Here is a 20,465-nt window from a genome sequence, read left to right on the forward strand (position 1 = left end):
GTCAGAAGAGAGGAAGAACCAGACTCTGAGTGTCCTTTCATCTGGAAAATTAACTCTTAGTGTAGAGTTGGAACTAGATCTATCTTCTTTACCACTTCAGATTGGTAACTGAAGATCCCAAGATAGAAGCTAGAGAGATAGAAGATGGAGCGGTAGAGAGATGATAGACAAACTACATAAAATAAAAAAGAATAATATATAAACAGTTATCAAAAATGCTATTACACTGGAATTTACTATAGAAAAGGGAGAAAAGGGGAGAAAAAAGAAATGAAAGGGAGGAAGAGCTGGAAATTTTATCTTATTTACAAAATACTCCACAAAATCTACTGTCCTTGCTTTCTGCTACTATAAGGGATACATGTGCCTCTAACCTTGGTTTGTTAGGCTCTCTTCTAGAACAAGCAAGCCTAACAGGCTCCAAATTCTTTATACATCTAGGTTTTCCAAATTATAGACAACCTCTCATTAAATTCTTCAGCAAAGGATCGTTCCCTTGTCATGGTGCTGGAGCTTGAGCACCACAATGATGCCATGAGCTAAACCGTGAAGGGCCACCCAAGACGGGAAGGTCATGACAGAGAGGTCAGACTAAAGGCGATCCCTGGGGAAGGTAATGGCAACCCACCCCAGTATTCTTGCTGTGAAAACTAAATGGATCAGTACAACCAGAGATATGTCGATATACCATTGGAAGATGAGACCCCCAGGTTGGAAGATGGTCAAAATGCTACTGGGGAGGAACAGAGGATGAGCTCAACTAGCCCCAGACGTGATGACACAGCTACCTCAAAGCCGAAAGGACGGCTAGCGGCCGACGGTGCTGGTGGTGAACGGTGAATCCAATGTTCTAAGGATCAACACGCCATTGGAACCTGGAATGTAAGATCTATGAGCCAGGGCAAATTGGATGTGGTTATTGGTGAGATGTCAAGATTAAAGATAGACATTTTGGGCATCAGTGAACTGAAATGGACTGGAATGGGCCACTTCACATCAAATGACCACCAGATCTACTACTGTGGATAAGAGGACCACAGAAGAAATGGAGTAGCCTTCATAATTAATCGTAAAGTGGCTAAAGCAGTGCTTGGATACAATCCAAAAAATGATAGAATGATCTCAATTCGAATTCAGTGCAAGCCATCTAACATCACAGTGATCCAAATATACACCCCAACCACAGATGCTGAAGAAGCTGAAGTAGAGCAGTTCTATGAGGATCTGCAGCACCTACTGGACAACACGCCTAAAAGAGGTGTTATTTTCATCACGGGAGACTGGAATGCTAAGGTGGGCAGTCAAATGACACCTGGAATTGCCTTTTTGAAATCCCAGCTTTTGAGAATCCAAATCCCTAAATTAAACTCAGTCATAGCCCTTCTTTATATAAATCCCAGGTAAGCATGGCCTGGGAGAACAAAACGAAGCAGGACATAGGCTGATAGAATTTTGCCAAGACAACTCACTCTGCATAACAAACACTCTCTTCCAACAACCTAAGAGATGGCTTTATACATGGACTTCCCCAGATGGACAACACCGAAAACAGATTGACTACATCCTTTGCAGCCAAAGGTGGCGGACATCTATACAGTCAGTAAAAACAAGACCTGGAGCTGACTGTAGTTCAGTTCACAAACTTCTTCTTGCACAATTTAGGATCAGACTAAAGAGATTAGGGAAGACCCACAGATCAGCTAGATATGAGCTCACTAATATCCCTAAGGAATATGCAGTGGAGGTGAAGAATAGATTTAAGGGACTGGACTTAGTAGATAGGGTCCTTGAAGAACTATGGACAGAAGTTCACAACATTGTTCAGGAGGCAGCGACAAAATAAATCCCAAAGAAAGAGAAAACCAAGAAGGCAAAATGGCTGTCTGCTGAGACACTAGAAGTAGCCCAAGAAAGAAGGAAAGCAAAAGGCAACAGTGAGAGGGGGAGATATGCCCAATTAAATGCAAAATTCCAGAGGTTAGCCAGAAGAGATAAGGAATTATTTTTAAACAAGCAATGCGCAGAAGTGGAAGAAGACAATAGAATAGGAAGGACGAGAGACCTCTTCCAGAAAATTAGAAACATTGGAGGTAAATTCCAGGCAAAAATGGGTATGATCAAAAACAAAGATGGCAAGGACCTAACAGAAGAAGAAGAGATCAAGAAAAGGTGGCAAGAATATACAGAAGACCTGTATAGGAAGGATAACAATATCGGGGATAGCTTTGACGGTGTGGTCAGTGAGCTAGAGCCAGACATCCTGAAGAGTGAGGTTGAATGGGCCTTAAGAAGCATTGCTAATAACAAGGCAGCAGGAGACGACGGCATCCCAGCTGAAATGTTCAAAATCTTGCAAGATGATGTTGTCAAGGTAATGCATGCTATATGCCAGCAAATTTGGAAAACACAGAAATGGCCATCAGATTGGAAAAAATCAACTTATATCCCCATACCAAAAAAGGGGAACACTAAAGAATGTTCAAACTATCGAACAGTGGCACTCATTTCACATGCCAGTAAGGTAATGCTCAAGATCCTGCAAGGTAGACTTCAGCAATTCATGGAGCGAGAATTGCCACATGTACAAGCTGGGTTTAGAAAAGGCAGAGGAACTCGGGAACAAATTGCCAATATCCACTGGATAATGGAAAAAGCCAGGGAGTTTCAGAAAAACATCTATTTCTGTTTTATTGACTATTCTAAAGCCTTTGACTGTGTGGACCATAACAAATTGTGGCAAGTCCTTAGTGGTATGGGGATACCAAGTCATCTTGTCTGCCTCCTGAAGAATCTGTATAACCACCAAGTAGCAACAGTAAGAACAGACCAGGGAACAACGGACTGGTTTATGATTGGGAAAGGAGTACGGCAGGGCTGTATACTCTCACCCTACCTATTCAACTTGTATGCAGAACACATCATACGACATGCTGGGCTTGAGGAATCCAAGGCTGGAGTTCAAATCGCTGGAAGAAACATTAACAATCTCAGATATGCAGATGATACCACTTTGATGGCTGAAAGTGAAGAGGAACTGAGGAGCCTTATGCTGAAGGTGCAAGAAGAAAGTGCAAAGGCTGGCTTGCAGCTAAACCTCAAAAAACCCAAGATTATGGCAACCAGCTTGATTGATAACTGGCAGATAGAGGGAGAAAATGTAGAAGCAGTGAAAGACTTTGTATTTCTAGGTGCGAAGATTACTGCAGATGCTGACTGCAGTCAGGAAATCAGAAGATGCTTAATCCTTGGGAGAAGAGCAATGACAAATCTCGATAAAATAGTTAAGAGCAGAGACATCACACTGACAGCAAAGATCTGCATAGTTAAAGCAATGGTGTTCCCCGTAGTAACATATGGCTGCGAGAGCTGGACCATAAGGAAGGGTGAGCGAAGGAAGATTGATGCTTTTGAACTGTGGTGTTGGAGAAAAATTCTGAGAGTGCCTTGGACTGCAAGAAGATCAAACCAGTCCATCCTCCAGGAAATAAAGCCAGACTGCTCACTTGAGGGAATGATATTAAAGGCAAAACCGAAATACTTTGGCCACATAATGAGAAGCCAGGACACCCTGGAGAAGATGCTGTTGCTAGGGAGAGTGGAGGGCAAAAGGAAGAGGGGCCAACCAAGGGCAAGATGGATGGATTATAGTCTAGAGGTGATGGACTCGTCCCTGGAGGAGCTGTGGGTGTTGACCACCGACAGGAAGCTCTGGCATGGGCTGGTCCATGAAGTCACGAAGAGTCGGAAGCGACTGAACAAATAAGCAACAACAAAACTCATTAAATTCAGGATTAATGTGAATATATAATAAAATCATGACAACCACATCCCAAAACTTTAATCAGAAGCCAACTGTAATAGAAGGTGCAAAACATGCACACATGCTAAATGTAATATGACATGCTGTAACTATGTTTCTGTTATTTTATACTGGTAACTTTTTGATTTTCATATTGGACAGTAAACCCCTTAGGAATTAAAAAAACTAAAGACGAGTCAAAACATATTTTAAATAACCAAATGTGGTATTTGGTTTTGAATATCCCCACTATACTACTACTCCTTTAAGTAAATGTTCTCACTTTTGATTATTTTATGGCTTCTGCGCACCTTTTGCCAGCAAAGAAAGTGAAACACAACTAATGTGTGGAAGATTCAGTAATAATATTTACCCTCTGATAGCTCTCATATATTTCAATGGGCTTTCTTCTCCTTGAAAGTTATCATTTGGGATTCTTTATTGACTGTAAACAAGACACCACCAACTTCTGCATGTGGGCATGCTCATGTTCCCCAGAAGCTAGGGATGCCATTATGAGCAATGATGTGTCAAGTGTTGGGGGAAAACCCCACATATTAAAGTTCTATATTTGCTGAGAAAATAGTATGTTTGATGGATCTGTTCATGAAATGTATTAAATCCTAGCTAGAATGATATTTCTGTCTCCATTAGCAACAAGCACCCATGAGGGCACAGTGGTTGACTTAAAGAAAAAGATTGTTTATTGTTTGAATGACAATTTCTAATGGAAGATAAATGGGATTCTGTGAGATTTAGAAGGATTGCACACACACACACACACACTTATACCTTTCATTCTAAGATCACTTCACTGTAGATTCTTTGTGTCTCTTCATAGTCAGCACCAAACCCTTTTGTAAACTAGAGCTTTGCAGACACTGTGGACAGATTGCTTTCCCTTTGGTGGGAAATGTTGCTTCTTCTGGCCTCCTCACTCTGAGCTTCAACATCCTGTTTCTTGCACCACCCTGTGGCTTTGAACTTATCTCCTTTGTCCCCCATTCCAGCCACTATAGCAACATGCAACCATGGTGATAGGAGAAGGGCTTGGCTGCAAAAATGCCAACATACTATCCTTTCACACCTTCCCAGTTTCCAAGCAAATTTTAAGTGAGGAGAAAAGGCAGATTTGCATCTGGGAAGCTTTTCTTTATAGTAACCATCTCTCTCTCTCTCTCTCTTTCAGACTCAAATGAAAAAAAAATATATAAAACAGAAATCTATAAAACGTAAAAATATGGAAGAGGTACTAATAATTCCATTATTTGGGGGGCGGGGGATGGAATGAAGGTTAAAGGAATTTGGTTGCTCTAGGATCTGGGGTAGATTAGGTGGCAAGATCTGCTTGGCTGATGTTTCTGCGCTATCCTCTTGGTCAGTTGGAGATGAGCATTGTTTGGCCCATGGTATTTCCTTGTTCTCAACAGGTTGAGGCTGGCAGAACTGAGAAGGAATGCAGATTAGCTTTGAATTGCTTTAGAAAAATTGGGGAGAAGAAATAGTGGGGGTATGGAAATGTTCTAATGCTCAAAAGGGTATTAAACTAATGAAGCAAGATAAGTTGAACAACTTGTTGCATATGTGGATTTCTTATCAGTATTTTTGGGGACCACAATGCTGTTGATCTTCCATTGACTTAACACTCTGTTAGTCTTTTGTTTTCCTTACAGGTGTTAATCAGATCCAACCCTTCTTGGCCTTTTTTTAAAGATCAGCCTAATTTGGCTAGATGCAGTCTTCTACAGACATGCAAAGACTTGCACTGCAGGTATTATAAAAGTAAAAAATAATGTTCTCCTCTGAGTACCTCAATTCTTAGAAACTTCATTAATACATCCATGTAGTTTTCTTGGCATCAAAACATAAATGATTTGCCATTGACTTCTCGCAATTTTTTTTTTCAATTTCCCACTCTAAGTTACAGCTATGCAATTCACTGGAGGAATCCCATCCAAGTACCAACCAGGCCCAACCATGCTTAGCTTCCAAATCTCAGCCTCTTGCTGAGATGCAAGTAATGTACATGTATGAATAACACCCGACTTTTTAAAATTTAAATTCAAATCTTAATTTTAGTCTAGACTAGTATAAATAGCATAATAACTGTGAAGTTTATAACCAGTAATATCTATATAATATAAAATACATAATGCCCTATTAATATTTAATGTAATACTAGGGATGATAACACCAATAGTCACATTGCTATGTATAATAATCTTCTACATTTCTACCTTTGCAGTTACAAAAATATCAGTAGTGCAATATAAAATATAGGTTAAGATGCCATAACAACACAATATTGTAACCAAGCAACAGTAATACAGGAAAACAACATTCTATATAGATCAGCATCTAATCATCTGGTTCTTATTCATGGTCTATTCTTAACAAATTTTTCACAGGCTGCAGCACAGAATGAGGCAAATTTGTGTGTTGTTCAAAAATTACAATCAAATAGTAACATAGAAATCTACCCTTGATCAGTTTGAGCTGGGAATCTAAACAGTACTGGAAAGATAAAGGCGTTCTTTGTTATATCTATAGAATGAACATTGAAAGAGGACATGCTGAATGGATTTAATTTGCCCAACTTCAAATACAGAGTTTTCTATTATCTACTGTCCAAAACAGCCAATGGGAAAGTATTAAAACACATTAATGTAAAGGCCTTTCTATATTGGGGGACTAGTACCTGTTTAACACTGCCTGTGTTACTATGTATGTATGTTTAACACTTACTATGTTGAGTGAATGAAATAATGGGCACCCTCTAGGTCAGGCTGCCTTCCTGTATCCAATATTTGTTGTTTCATTGTGGAACAATCCTTATTATATGGCACAGAATGTATGTGGTGGAAGAGACCCCAAATTATGCCAATGTTGTCAACAGTGCTCTCTTTAACACAAGTTGGAAACCATCTTCTATAAGTTAGAAGAGCTTCATCCACAGGAAGGCAGGTTTCCTGTTGAAATGCATAATTTTAGTTTTTTCAGTGATTAACTTCTGACTTTCCCAAGGGCCCTCAGAGCTATAGCAAGTCCTATAGGGGCCCTAGAAAGGATAAGGCATTGCCTGAATATGATCAGGATTTAACAAATTTATCCTTTATGCTAGAAGGATGAAAGTCCAAATTATTTATGTTGCTTACCAAATTATTTAGAAAGAAATTGCATAACAGTGTGGTTAAAAAACAACCCTACATGACTCCCCTTTCAGTAGGTAAAACAGCTGTTAGATCTTGTAGAGTGTTACTTCTAATTTTCAGTCATATATTTTCATATAGGGTTCAGATTAGAAATATCAAGTCTAGATTCCCACAGCTTAATTCAACGGATGGAACCAAATGCTACCTTAAAACCAACGCATGCTTCAGCCAACAAATAGTGGAAGATGCAGAATATTTCTGTATTAGGTGCTACAGCACCAATCATTCATCAATGGCAGGGTGACCCTCCCTAAAGCATGCCTGCTTCTCCACGAGGAGGTTCTCCTGTGTAATCTAGTCACTCAGTTGCCACTATAAGAGGATAAGTTCATGAGATAATCTAAGAAGAGATGCATTGAAATCCTAGGGTATTTAAGAGTGGTGACTGTGATTGATTTGTGAATTCTGTTATGGTTAGCTCCAGTAAAGATTCCGTTCATTATATTGAGCAAGGGTCTACAGCTAACATGTTCTTCCCTATTTTCCTTTAAAAAGAAAGGCTATAATTGCAAGTCCCCAATATTTATCTATGAAGGTAACAAATGCCATCAGAATAGGGGCCTACCCAGCAACATTATTCTTAATTAGCTCAGGAGCAGTTGGGTCATTATTAGGCACCTTCCTTGGTCTTAAATGGACAATTACGTCCTTGGCCTCTATACCAGTTACTGGTGACCAGCTTGGTAAGTCTTCTGTAGAGTATCTCCTTATTGATAGACCTCCTTGAATGCCTCTCCCAGACCTCAGCAACAATACAGCTATCAATGGAGGGGAGAAGGCTTTTTTTACGGTGTTCCACTGTAACATGTCAAAAGAGGGCAGGTTGCTTATTTTTCATTTCTTGACTCAAACAATTCCAGGTATTTTTCTTTCAGCACGCTTCTACTTAAGTAGTTGTTTATAATGCTGTTTTTGTTTAAAGAGCTCCTGTAATGAAATTACATTAGCTTTATGTGTCTTATAGTTAGCAATAAGTGCTTTTTTAGCTTTTATACATTCTGAATAAAACCACTGCTTTGAATGGCACTGACAATTTTTATGGTGATTATAGTTGTTCTGATTTTATATTTTTTGTAATTCCTGTACTTCTATCCTGTATTTCTCAAGGATTTAGCTAATGGGTTAATTCAGCAAGATGATCACTTTTAATAAAGGCATTTAGAATAGCAAGTTAAGCAAACTGACCAGCTGGGCCAAGCAAAATCCCACTTATATCTTGATATCTTTTCCTTTGAGTGTCTGGCCAGAGAAAAAGCACTTATTCAGAGGCAAGTGGAATAAGACATGAAGGTGATAATCTTTTATGTGCAAGATTTCATAGCTTCTGCTTCCAAGGAAACTGAACTAAAACCATTTACTAGAGTTCATAATCTAGCCAAGTTTCCTGGACAATTATAGTATTATATTTAGATATGACTTTAGAAGGGAAGCTTCCTTGTGCCAGTCTGCAACATTCCACTTCAAAGGGGTGATCTTGCTGGAATTTTGGAAAGATACAGTTCATGAGATAATCTAAGAAGAGATGTACTGAAATCCTAGGGTACTTAAGAGTGGTGACTGTGATTGATTTGTGAATTCTGTTATGGTTAGCTCCAGTAAAGTTTCAGGGAAAGTATTAATATTGCCAATGTATCTCTACAGGTTCAGAGAAAACTATTGGTCTCACTAGCTCTAATACTAGGGTCCCATCTGTATTTTCTATTGGAGTAGCTCTAATATTAGGGTCCCATCCATACAAACTGTGCTCATGGACATTTGTGCAGGACTGTATTCTAACTCTGCCAATCTCCTCCTGAATAGCCTTTGACTGCACTGCTCCTTTGTTTTATTATGGCTACTATTAACAGCAGCCCAAGTAGGCTGAACTGAACTAATGGAGTCAGTTTTCCCATGGCCTTAAGCAGCTCTGTCTTGTAGTATGTTATCACAATTCTTCGGTTGAATGATTGAATCAGTATCATTTATTTGCAGCCCACTATCAACCTCAGTGAACTGTTCTGCTCAATATATAAGCACTAGCGAGGGCTCCTCCTCCAGGCATTTCTAATTGTTGTAGGCCATTACCCTGAAAGAAAGAGATTAAATTTTTACTTTACTAAGACTTCAATCTATATCAGAAAAGAGGTGAACGTATAAAAATGATACAGGATATTAATATTATCACATGCAATCTTAATAACCCAAAATGTTATTTCCAGTCATGCATCCATACCTTTCTCTTTTAAAAAGTCATTCATCAAAGCTGTTGGCCTTGGAGGGCATCTCTTTGAAAAAGTAGGTTGAAACTACTCACTATGTTTTGTTTTATTAAGCAATGCAGAACAATATTCAACACAGAATGGCAGCACTTATTATCAAGTTCTTTCAAGAAAGCCTAAAGGGTATTTTCCATCAGAATTTCAGTGTTTAGTTATTAGTCTGCAGCAGCTCAGCCAAGAAAAAAGAAAATAAACTACTAAAATATGTGCTGAAAGGAGGACTGTTCCCTCTATATGAAATAATAATTAGGACTTTTCTATCATTTTTTTTCCAAGAGGTCAATAATTCTGTCCTGTGGAATAAGTTACCCCCAGAGGTGAAGCAGGCCCCCACTCTCCCAGCCTTCCAAAAGGGAGTCAAGCCTTGGCTGTGTCACCTCCCTTGGGGTGGGAGGGGGGATAGTCAATCAAGGGGGTGATTGGCACCTTGATGAGGCCCTGGGAAATTTTATTGAGACTGTTGTTTCACCATCTTGGATTTTATATTTTATATTTATTTATATTTTTATAATGAATCTGTTTTTATGATATTTTAATCTTTCATTATCTTAATTGGATTGTAAACCGCCCAGAGTCACTTGCCAAGATGGGCAGTGAAGAAATGTGATAGATAAATAAATAAATAAACACATTATTATAAGATATCACAGAATCTCTGCCATAGTAACACATATTGTTACATCCTTTGATTAGTACAGAACATTGCCTTTTCCAAAAGAGATAAATCACACATTTCTGTCAACCTTCCTTGACATCTGGAATAGCATCACTTTTCCAATTTCTTATAATTCTTACATAATTCTTTTTGCCTGCCCCCCACCCCCATGTTTGATACAACCACAATTCCTGTTAAATAGTCAAATTCCAAAGCTTTGGTATATAATTCAACCTTACATTAACATCTAACTTTTAAAGATTTCCCCATAAATCTTCTAATATAAATTAATCCACTATCCCCAAAAGATACAAAATGATCACATGTATCCCCCACCAATATAATTCTAAATTTAATATAATTACATTTGTATTTAGAATATAATAATTCTAAATCTAATATAATTAATTAGGCATTTTTGATGAATTAACCTTAATCTCAAATCTGTAGATACCATTTAAACATTTTTAAGGACATGAAGCCATTGATGTGACTTTATCAAACATTCCAGTTCTTTAGTCCATGTTTGAAATATCCCAGATATGTCTACTTTAAAAAATATTACTGAACTTTTGATAAAGATATGTTATAGGTTTTATTTCTGTCACAGATTCCATCAAGTAAGAAAGCAGTTCAGGTGCCTCTGAGGCAGCCAAAGCATCTGGTCCACTTCGATGGTTAGAATGTGCTTAAGCTAAAGATACCTCCACTGTTGCAAATTGGGAAGACCAAATACAATTTGAAGTCAGGAAAAAATCCTTGAAATAGTCATTACATAGTAGTTGATTTAAAGTCATCATCCCACCATCCACCCAAGCTTTCCAATAAAATAATTTGCCACTGATTTTCAAAGCATAATTTTTTCAAAGAGTTAGATATTCATGAGTATCATTATCAAAACTCAATTTATGTCCCAATATGTCCCAAAGATTTCTCACCATTCATACCCCTGAAAATAAAACACCTTTTCTGCTATATGTTGTTCAAAGCACTTGCCACAATCTAAAAGGAAGTAGGTAATAACTTTCCAACTTGGGTTAATGAAATTTAGCTCTTTTTTTAAACCAGACTTTCTGTTAAATATGAATGCTCAATATTTCATTTTCATACTTTATGGCTGTTATTTTTCAGGCACATACAAACCTGTCCTAAAAGGGAAATGTTTTTCTGCACAAACCTTTTCTGAATTAGCAGGTTTACTTATAGATATCTATCCCAATCACACCTGATCTATTGTGTAGGGGGCAAGAGTAATATTTGGAAAAAAATATTTCAATCACATGCCCAGTTCAGCCACATTAAATTTAAACGTCTTGCTTACACAGTAACAGTTCCAATGAAATCTGTGTATGTTTCTTACTACAATCTCCCCTTGTCTCTTTAAGAACTTTTAATTTCAAATGGCTGACTGGCTAGCTGGTAGATCTTTAAGAACACTAGGAACAATCATGTCCTCTCCTATGAAAGAAAGGGGAGATGAAGTTAAGAGTTTGTTTTTCTCACAGAGTCTTCGCTAGAGGCCTTGTGGGAAGAGGGATCTTTAAAAAAACAAATTTCATATGACTGGGCCTAAGATTCAAGCCCAACTTATAGAAAGCCCTGAAAGAACTGAAACCAGTAAAATAAAGCTGGTACAGAATATTTGTTCACGTAAGGGACATCTTTTACATGGTTTGTTTATTTTGGGGTAGATGTATATCTTGTTTATCTTTTGGGGCTAATTTTGGTCTGTAAATCTCATCTTCATGTAAACTGTGGCAATTCAACTACTCTCTCAAATCCTTCCTCTGTTACCTTTCTTAAAATAAATATCTTTTCTTTTGATGTGTTGGATCAACACTCCAGTGTTGGATTTGTAATCTAGTACCATACAATCCAAAACTCCTTGGGTACACCTTGGTTAAAAAAGATGGAATAATTTATTCAAACATTTCTGGGGAAGGGTGATTTCCTGTTTTACCTATCCTATCTGGATTCCAGGTGAGTATCTATCTCCTCATTGAGAGGCATCCAAAGGGTGGATTTGGGGGTCAAAAAGTCAAGATGGGGAACATGACCATTGAGACATGAACAAAGGGGTAGACCTTTGATTGTGTGGTAATATCTGCCATATTAACATTTTGTATTTCCCACTGTGGATGCCGCTGTCCACATTCAAGAACGAGTGACAGTGAAACTACCTCCTTGGATGAATTTCTTTCATCAGAGGAACAGTCACACATCAGTTCCATGCAGTGGAGGTATAAGCATAGAAGTCTCAGGGTGAGATCTGGCAAGCTGGTTCTGGGGTTGATGGTAGACGCCACCTCTTCCTCATCCCTGTTCAAAGAGAGAGGGAGGGAGGGAGGGAGAGACTGGTATAGAAAGAAAAGGAAGTATATAAGAAAGCAAAGGTGTGTGTCCAAGATGGATCCTCAATCATTTTAGGTTCTGATCTAACCCGCTTCTTGCTTCAGTAACACCCAATATGCAGCTGTCAGACCTTATAAAATGCCTCTCTCAGACATTATGAAATGCATTGAAACCCCTTCCCTTAAAAGAGGTGCATGCAGGCAATGAAGAAAAGCAGAAGACATTTAAAATATTACCACCCACATACATCTTATCACAGTGAGAAGTGAAGTGACATGTCATTTGCATGTTACAGATCTGTAGCATTTCAACTTGGGAAACATTACCTGACATAGTATATGTGCTTGCTTCCCATTAAACTCAATGGCATTTCACTTTCACTTTAATTAAAAAATACTCACCACTAAGAAAGATTTGTGAATGAATGGTTATATCTAATGCAGCTGCCAGTGGATCTGCATCTGTATTACAATTGTGCAGAGTGGAACTAGGGAGAAAAGCAAGATGCAGAAGATCGGAGCAGAGACCTTTTAAAAATGAACATGTTGTAAATAATCAACCCCATTCACACTTGTGCATGATATAAAACAACGTCAATTTCAGTACCTTGGTGGCATTTAATAAACCCCTTTACTTTATTCTCCTGCTTTATGGGATCACCAGGAGCCCTCCATGGAATTGCAAAGCCTTTCAACTGCAAGGTAAAAAATTCATTAAGACAGTTTTTCAATATTTTGTTATTGTTTGACCTACAGATTAATATGTCTCTCTAGAATTTGCATCTCCCTTATTGTCTAAGAACAAATTACTGTGCAATAAATGTTGTCAAAGTAAGAGCAACTCATTTTTTTTCTTTATTTGAAAAGAAAACTTTTTGTTGTTGTTATTTTGCTATATAGTTATGACTGACTTGGCTCAGCAGAAATGCAAGTATGAAGAATGTTTGGGTTGAAATAACTGCTAGATTATGTTTTCTTATTCTCTTCTAAGAGCATTATGCATCATTCCTTCTAATAACTCAACTGGTGAGTGTTGACAAGATTGTAGCCAAACCTGAGGCTGTTGTTGATCAAGAGAAAAAGACATTAGCACACTCCAAAGAAACTCAGGATGGGTAGAAGACAACAACATCCACTGAGGAGTAGGAGGAGCATGGTTTATATATCAATAACAATGAAACCCTAGGAACAACACAAGCAAATTACAGTATATGATCACAGTTTGGCTGACCATGACTGGCACACCAGACAAGGTCCCTTGCAATGTATGTATATCAAATCCAATATTTATTAGGCAGTGTGTAAAATCAGCCCATGAAGATTCTTAATGTACTGGGTCATTTCTAAACCTGGACTGTTAAGTTCCAGAATAAGTAGGCATGTTGGTAACACTGACTAGGGATTTGGGGATTTCCAAAAATCCCAAAAATACCAGCACATTTAGACAGTAACAGAATTGGGAGGGCTGCAAGAAGATACTACAAACTGAAGTAAAATTTAAGGGGAACTTAGACTCAGCTTGTAATGTCCCATTAAATTTGGCTATGTTGGAGGGGGGGTTCAAATTCCCCATTTTGAAATTCCCAAATTCATTTCGATCTGTGATATTTTTTCTCACTGTCTTTTAGTCCGACATGATTTTAATGGATATCTCAGCCCTCAAAGGTAATAAGGAGAGAAATAAGGCTGAAAAGGAGGAGAGAAGAGGAAGAGGAGGAAGAGGAAGAGGAAGAAGAGGAAGAGGAAGAGGAAGAGGAAGAAGGGGGGAAAGGATAAAAAATACATAGAGAAGTTGCAGGAGCCAGAAGGATCAATGAATGATGAAAAGCAGAGAATTCAGAGAAGCAGCCTGAATCTCTGTGCAACAAACAGAAAATCACTAGATATGGGAAATGCCTCCTGACACTCAGGAAAACATAAGCACTGCACTTGAAGACTAGCATCATCCCATCCTGATTCTGTTGAGCCTGGGATGGCAGAAAAGAACCTTTCTCATTAGCTGTTGTTTACCCTTCTTTGTAACCAAAGAGAAAGAATGCTGTGTCACTGGTGAATTTACAGTGTGCTGGGATATCAGCAAAACCTTAAGGAGAGCGACAGACATAATGATGTGAATAACTCACATGGGGAAGAGCATGCTGTACTCTTCCCTATATGAGTTATACTGCTTTCTGCCAGAACAGGTCTTCTTGACAAATAGACAAGCCATCTTGCCATTTAGAACGCTGCTTGCCTTCTCGACAGCAGATACTGCTAATAACCAAAAAAAATAAAGCTCCAGATTGAACAGACTTCTTCTGGCTTCTGCTTTCTTCAACTCATATAAAGAACAGATCGCATCTTTGACTTTTTATTGACGAGGTTGGAAATACAAAAGAGAGTGGCCACTCAAACAGCTTATGTTCAGTTGAGGATGGTGGCAAGTGAGAATTAAGAATGTGCTTAACTCTTACATTGAAGTGGGATTAAAAAAATGTTTCCCCTTGGCTCAACCACTTCCACTTAGAGCAACATTTATCTGATGCTCACATCTCTAGATTCCTGGACAGTTTCTGATGTCTGTACAAAACTGTGGCATATGTGAGTTCTGGGGTATTCACAAAACCCTTACATGTGTGACCTTTCACGTTAATGGTTATAGAGGTACTATGGAAGTAAAACATGCCTTTATAGTTATTCCCTTTGTGGCAACAAAATGATGATTGGTTTGAGATGAGGGCAGGAAGGGTCTAGACTCTAGACATAACACCTGAAAAACATAGATAACTGAAGAATTTCTCCAGGGGTTGCTGGGCATGTGTCTTAGACTACACTGTTGTACATCATCAAGATGGACTGTACATCTGAAGACATTTTTCAGCCACATCCCTGCATATGTCATAAAAATATAAGAACTGAGAAATCATACTGAAAATAATTCTTTTCGGTAAAAAGGCCTCCAAGCAGTTTGCAGACAAAAATGTACGTAAATGTTTTGATTCCATTGCCCCATTTTCTTTGGGGATTTGGCAAGTGATTCCAAAGTGGGAAAAGGTCCTTCAAAATAGTGTGTCAGGAGGCTAGGAAGATTCTGTCAATCGTTATACTGCATGAAGAAAAAATTAATAACCTGATGACCTGCAACAAAGTTCCCCATAACAATTATAACTGTAACTAATTTGCCATCTGGAGGAAGCATTTTATTTTACCAATGAAAAACATAGATGCACATACTGAGAATTAAAAATCAGGGTTGTCAGGAACAGAAGGATAGTCTTGAGGGAAAGCGCAAAGATTGTGGGAGGCAAGCAAGAAACACACTTACTATGCAACAAACTGTCTGCATGGTGAGTCCCATGGGCAAATCTGTATTGTAGGCTTAAGTGGGTTTAAACATTATTTTCTCTTCTCAAGGATTCCTGGGAATATCAGTCCATGAAATGGGACTAAGAATTTCTAAGAGATAATGCCAATTTCTCAAATAAATTCCAACTCTGTTTATTGTTTGGGAGAAAATATAACACTTAAATTGATGTGAGTTGATATAATGATGAGCTGACAATCATGGAACTGCAAGAACAGAATCAAACCTTTAATTATCAGAATGAAAGGAAATGGAGACATAATCTCCTAAAATAGAATAACTGAGAAGCCTGTCAGGAGTGAAGGCAGCATATGTTGAAGACAGATGTAATATAAGAGCATGTGAACATGCCAACTCTCTTTATATCCTCATATCACTACAGCATGTTGGAAGCCTAATTAAATTAGACATTTTTTTTTGCACTTTTCCCTAGCCTAGTTCTGTCTGAGGAAGAAGAAATTGCTGCTGCTGCTGTTGTTGGTGGTGTTGTTGTTTCTTTTTTCTTTTTCTCTCCAAAGGAGAAGAACATTTCATTGGGAAGTTAAAAGTGAGAAGAGGTTTATGTGAATGTCCTGCCTTTTCTTGTTCAGACATCTCTGCTGTGGTTTGTAACCTACTGCACTTCTCATTTATCAACTGAGTCCAGAGGGAAGACACAGAGAATAGCTCACTATTATCTCTTTTTGGTATGTACTGAAGTCCTATCAGGACTTCAAGATCTGAGCATTAGCTGTGAATGGATGATTGACCTCACCCGTGCATCTATTAAATGTTGTTGAATATTTGTATTTTAACCTAAAGTTATTTTATTTTATTTTTTATTTTATTTTATTACTTTCTACCAGAGCATGCAGCTTTGAGTTTTTCTTCATGGCTTTTTTTTTTAATGCAGGAATGCATCCTTAATATGTATTAGTCAAATACTACGACATCTACCCCCAAAGAAGTACTATATCTATATTTGAACAGGATAGAAGTCAGAGTTCCAAATGCCATGATCCAATCCCTAGAAAGGATGGGGATTATTGGAGATTGATTAGGCAACATTGTACCTGTAGTCATCTCTTAGCTGAAAAGTTGGGAGGAGGATGGAAAGATTAGGAAGGGGTGGTGTTTGGCCCCTTCTCTTCTTGCATTCCATAAGGCCTTTTGTTCCTCTATATCTTAGTTCTGATTGATTCTTAACATTCTTGTCATTAAAGTTACACTTATTTATTGAAATATTTTGTTATTGCTTTTGGTTTTTCACTGCTCCTTGTGGTGCCAAACTGCCCAGATTCTCCATGGATTGGGGTAGCCTCTTCTTACTGTAACAGTAAGGAAAACATTCTGAAATATTCTAACTACCAGCTGATTCCATGAGCTTTTTGAAATAGATTTTCCTAAATGCAAAGCCAACTTGGGCAAGGGCCACATTCTTTTTAGCAGCCAGATTCGTTTTTGTGGAACCCAGGTAATTGCTCAGTGGGATTTGTGAGTACAGAGTTGCTTCTTTTACAGATATAAACTAGATAAGCTCTGTTCATAAGGGGGTTACTTATGTGCATTGGAGGGGTTCCTGAAAGAGAATATGGTATGGCTGCAGTGAAGAATAAGACTGAATATGCTCAGTGTACTAAGCCATACTGTAATATGGTCTATATGTGTATAGTGCTGGACTATGCCTCTTCCATCAACTCAAGCACCATACTAAAGTTTATGCTACATGCTGAGAGTTATGCTGCAAAAAGGGAAGGGACCAAGGGGTTGGGAGTGGTGAAGATTCAGGATTTTTCAAGGATTAAGTGTTGCCCCTCCCTTTACAGTTTGCCCTTAACTCCATTTAGTTAAGCCATACCTATGAACCAGGTATATGTGTACCTGATCTTTGAAAAATGTATTACAAAAACTTAACCATGTAAGTAAGATTTTGCTGCCCTGATCCCAATACACTCCTCGTATATTAGGATAAGTGGATTAGCCTGGCAAATGTGGATAGAACTCCCTGGCCAGACCTAAATTTAGTTGCTGGAGAAAATCAGCTGTGGGGCATTACATCTCCTGGCACTGGCATATGCAGGGAGGACAAGGCAACATGGGTGCAATGATGTCATCATGCAGATCCATAACTTACATTCTTGTGTCAGGCTTCATGATGCAAGCATGTCTTCACAGCATTTGAATGGTAATGTCATCACACATGTGTCATTGTTTGGTGTCATTGCAGTGGTTTATTAGATGCCACGTCTTCTAAGAAGATTGGTTAAATCTCTCTGGTCACTCAACTGGCCATATGTTAGCCACTCTACGGTATGCTGAAAGCCCTATGTGGCAACATGTTTGCTGCAATACAAATGCATAGAACTCAGGTGTGAAATATATAAAATAATCCTTATTTTAGTTAAATATGCTTTGTGGCTGATTTCCAACCCATTTCTCTTCTTTTATCTATGGCATCTATATCTATATCTTTATCATCTATATATCTATATATCCATATCAAACTGAACTTGAACTGGAATATATAGCAATGCCATAGCTTAGTGGGGTTGAAAGTTCTACTTTTTTTCCCCTTAAATACTTTTCTCTAAGAAGCTGCTTTTCAAATACTTACTGTATAACATATATTTCCATAATAAAAAAAAAAATCAGAGATGATTTACAAGAATATTTAAAGCACGCACACCAGCCAATTGTGCCTCAAATGCTGGCAGGAAAGATAGTTGAGCCTCTCTTATAGATTTTAAGTTAGTGTCCATCACTGTCAACATATATGAGTGCAAAACAGTTTCCAGACATGGTACTAAAGCCTCTTGGAAGCTGAGAGATTCTCTGGTGACACTGTTAGATTATTATTTTTGGCAATATCTAACCTCTTAAAGGCAATCATGAGTTGCCTCTCATGAATTTTTCAACGTCCTGCTTCTTTCTAACAATTCTGATCCTTTCTTTGTCTTTGTTTCTATCATTATACCATGTCTATAATCCCACTGCGGCCTGCTCAAGTAGAGTTAGAGCAGCACTTAATTACTGGAGCTAGAAATGACAAATATCATCGTTTTTATCTGGTTGATCTTATATAAGTAGCTCAGTGGATGAATCTGAATAATTTGAAACTGTGACTTAACATCTTCCAAGATATTGAAAGGCTAGATAAAATATAACAGCTATATTTACTGTCTCTTTTCAGAAAATAGAATCTTCTACTCCATCCTACCACATATGTGTTTGTATGTATAGAAAAATTAAAGCTTGCTATTTGAGAAATAAATTCTTACTCTTTTTCCTCCTCATCCTTCAGTGCTTGACTTCTACATCAACACTGCCAATAGAGACAATAAAATTAATAGCAGAGGCCAAGTTATATGGAAGTTCATTTTGTTTTCCAATGAAAGAAAGAAAAAGAAAATAATGTCTGATCATTGGATAAACAAACTTTAGGAATTCAGAGGACCAGAATCCTAATTTCCACTTCCCATTTAGCTACCAGGACCCCACTATCCACAGACAATCACTCCTAAGGGTGAGGAAACCCTCCACATTAGGAAGGGAGGGAAGGGAAACTGGGCTCGGAGCCTAGGACAAATTAAGGAATTTTCAGAAAGGAAAGTTCATCTCTTGCCTGAGTAGCATATATGTGTGCACATGAGTGTGTATTATATGAGCATGTTCGTGCACATGCATATATAGGCACATCATTTAGTTTTACTACCAGCTGTTTTCATAATGATTGAAAAGCTGATGAGAGGCTTCCCAGAAAGTATCAAAATTAAAAAGCTGCTGTGTTAGATGAAATTTACATAATATAGAGAGAAATTTTCTCCTAGCTATTTTCTAAATTTAAGGAGATTTTCTTTTTCTGTTTTTGCTCATCCTGGTGTATATTTCCTTGTCACCCATAAAATATATATGGTCCCCTACCAAAAAGTGAAGAGGCCAAATCATTCATTCATTCATAGAGATATCATCATCATCATCATCATCATCAACTGCTCAAATCAATCCACTGCAACATGGTTGAAGATTATGGACCACAATCTACCCCTCTGGTCCAGTGCATGTTGGTGAATAGGGTGGCTTTTTATTTTTTGTTTTTGTTTTGCTTTCTAGGCTAGGCTGAGAGAAACTGACTGGCCCAAAGTCACCCAGCCAATTTCTGTACCTAAGAAGACTAGAATCTGGGTGTTCTTGTTCCTAGTCCAGCACCTTAAAGCTCCCCCCATTTCTCTCTCTCTCTCTCTCTCTCTCTGTACATGTATATGTATATGTGTATATATAAAATCCAAACCATTCTTTCATTTCATCTGCTATCATTAATGAATTCACATAAAGCCATGAAATGAATCTTCATTTAAAATCTGTACTTTTTTTTAAAAAAAGAAAATAATAATTGTTGTAAGCTTTCTTTTAAACTTTTTGAAATCAGAAGCCCACAGTTATGATCACAGTGCTGAACAGGGACAAATGAGTGCATTTAGTCTGCTGTAATATAGAAAATGATAAATTGCCTGTGTGCTTAGTTGCCTCCTGCTTATTTTCAAACTGATAACTAAAATCTCTGATGACAGTGATACTGTCCACATTCTGTCATGGTTAATAACAACATTCCCAACACTTTTGGCTGCTCTTAGCATTTCTGTTGTTGTTTTATTGTTATTGTCTCAAAACAGTGCACATAGGACTTCCTCCTCATTTTATCCTCACAACAGTAACACATCTCTTAGAACTTAAACCACTGGTTCGGACCATACATCTGGAATAACAGAAAACTTGTTTTTGGGTTTTTTTTTCCTTTTAAATGAAACAACCCTTTTCTTTCTTGTGACTAGATTAGTACTGTTAATGCAGCCCCCCCTCCCCCCATTTTA

Source organism: Candoia aspera, chromosome 3 (genome assembly GCF_035149785.1).
Source record: "Candoia aspera isolate rCanAsp1 chromosome 3, rCanAsp1.hap2, whole genome shotgun sequence".
NCBI lineage: Eukaryota > Metazoa > Chordata > Lepidosauria > Squamata > Boidae > Candoia > Candoia aspera.